Genomic DNA, 2,900 nt, shown 5'->3' with positions numbered 1-2,900 from the left:
GAAGATGTGTCTCGGTCATGTCTACATAGTTCTCAAACTCGTAGGGTCCGCACGCTTAAAGTTTCGGTGACGATTGTACTATGAGTTTATGTGATTTGATGTACCGAAGGTAGTTCGGAGTCCCGGATGAGATCAGGGACATGACGAGGAGTCTTGAAATGGTCGAGACGTAAAGATCGATATATTGGACGACTATATTCGGACATCGGAAAGGTTCCGAGTGATTCGGCTATTTTCGGGGGTACCGGGGAGTTACGGGAATACGAGGAAGAAGTAATGGGCCTCATGGGCCAAGTGGTGGAAGAGAGGAGGCACGGCGCGCGGCCCCCCTAGCCCAAACCGAATTGGACTAGGGGGCCGACCCCCCCTTTCCTCCTTTTGCTCCCTCTCCTTCCTTCTCCTTCTCCTCCTTCCTTTCCTCCTCCTAGTAGGAGTAGGAAAGGGGAGTCCTACTCCTACTAGGAGGAGGCCTCCTCCTCCTGGCGCGCCCATAGAGGGCCGGCCGCCCCCCCCCCCTTTCTCCATTATATACGGGGGCAGGGGGCACCTCTAGACACATAAGTTGATCAGTTGATCTCTCCCAACCGTGTGCGGTGCCCCCCTCCACCATAATCCACCTCGGTCATATCGTAGCGGTGCTTAGGCGAAGCCCTGCGTCGGTAGCATCATCATCACTGTCATCACGCCGTCGTGCTGACGGAACTCTCCCTCGAAGCTCTGTTGGATCGGAGTTTGTGGGACATCATCGAGCTGAACGTGTGCTGAACTCGGAGGTGATGTGCGTTCGGTACTTGGATCGGTCGGATCGTGAAGACGTATGACTATATCAACCGCGTTGTCATAACTCTTCCGCTTTCGGTCTACGAGGGTACATGGACACACTCTCCCCTCTCGTTGCTATGCATCACCATGATCCTGTGTATGCGTAGGATTTTTTTTTGAAATCACTACGTTCCCCAACACTCCTCAGACGACAAGAGGAGCAAAATCCACCCCTTCTAGCTGAGGCCCCTGCGATGGACAAAGAGTCCGCACTACAAATTGAGATGCCAACCTAACGGTCAACCTCCGACCATTGTCTAATGATGCCCTCTCCGCCGCTCCTGAGCAAACACGATGTCCAAAACTAGATGCCGCGTAAAGGAGGAGATGTCGTCCCCACTGCACCAACCATTTCTGTTGTAACAAGGAGGTGGCAACAACAACTTTAAATATTGATAAACGCAACCACATATAGAAAATACTAAGTTCACCCAACAGAGCCTGTTGGGGGTAGAAAAGAAAAACAATTGTGACTTATATGCACTGGAGTTGTACTTAAAAAAGCCAGCAACTTTTGGGGTGTTTTTGTGCAACTCCAATGCATTCATCACACAACTCGTGTGTAGTCCCAGTTTGACTTGGTATCTAGATGAAACGGTCACATATAGAAAAGGCTAAGTTCACCAGGCAACTTGTGTGCAGTCAAGCCTGAACAACTCCATAGTTTTCCTTAGGTAACTAGGTAGTAGCAGAGGAGAAAACACACACACACGCATGCACGTGCGCGCATACACACACACACATAGTCATGTGCCTCATATCTCCAGCTACGAAACCTAACCAGTTCCACCCGCTCCCCTCTACGGTCGCACCAAGGGATCCCACTCGAGGAGAGGAAAATCTTGGCTCCCCCTCTATGACCCAAACTTAATTACAGGTATCTAAAACATTAGATATTTACCAAATAATGGTCTTGGTAAATATTTCTGTTCGTGAGGATTGGACAACTATGGTTTTAGGCAAACTATTTGTTGATTGTGGGCAGCTGGATACTTTGTTTTAGGCAACTGTATGGTTGATTGTGGGCAACTGGATACTTTTTTAGGGCAACTTTGGGTGTGCAGGAGGCAACTATCGTGCTATAGGGAAGCAACTTCTTCTCTTTGGCCTAGTAGGACTTTATATTAAGTTTGTTTGCGTAAAAACAAGAAAAATCACACAAAACATAAGGCCCCTTTAGTGCTACATGCAAAACAACTTCACTACACTATGTGTACCTGTGAATTTTACTAACATTATCCCAACTTGCCTATCATGGTTGCTCATTTGCCTATTGTTTGATAGTCAGTTGCCTACAATTGATGTGTAGTTGCCTATAAATATTGTCAATTGCCTGCCATTGATGCCTAGTTGCCTACTATTGGTAATTAGTTGCCTATCATTGCTGCTCAGTTGCCTAACTTTGCAAAAATAGTTGCCTACAATATTGTGAAGTGGTTTATCACTGTTTTTCTAAGTTGCCTGCAAACACTCTAAAGTTGCCAAAATTGACCACCAAGTTGCCTATCGTAGTTAGCAATAGCAGACACAAGAGTATCAATGGTAGACAACTTCATAGTATTATAAGAAGTTTAAAAACAACAACATACAAGCATGAACAATATGCAACTTAGAAGTACTGGTGAGGAAGTTAGGAGAATGTTAGAAAAAATTAATTACGAGAAAGTGTAGTGAAGTTGCCTATTTTTAGCACTAAAGTTGTCTCTCGTAGAAAGAAAGTTGCTTATAAAGGTGATATGAATTGGAGTGGAGTTAGTTAGTTGCTTCCCTATAAGAAATTCTCTATTACTAGTTATTCTCTATTACTAGTTAGTTGCTCACTATTGGTAATTAGTTACTTTAAATTGGAGTGGAGTTACTTCTATTTAGCACTAACGTTGATTCATCTAGCGTCTAAGTTGCTTTCTGTAAGAAAGAAAAATCATCAAAACATATCCATGTGAGTTTAGTTTTGAAGAGCTCATCACGACCTGGCTAGCCAACACCCGTGAGCTCAGTAGCGTTGGCGGGCAGACTACCCTAGAAAAGGAAAGCACACAAATCTCATACCATCCATCCCCACATAGTTCAAAATTTAA

This window comes from Triticum aestivum, chromosome 6D, assembly GCF_018294505.1.
Source record: "Triticum aestivum cultivar Chinese Spring chromosome 6D, IWGSC CS RefSeq v2.1, whole genome shotgun sequence".
In the NCBI taxonomy this organism is placed as follows: domain Eukaryota; kingdom Viridiplantae; phylum Streptophyta; class Magnoliopsida; order Poales; family Poaceae; genus Triticum; species Triticum aestivum.
The sequence above is the reverse complement of the archived record's forward strand: the minus strand, read 5'-3'. Positions refer to the sequence as shown.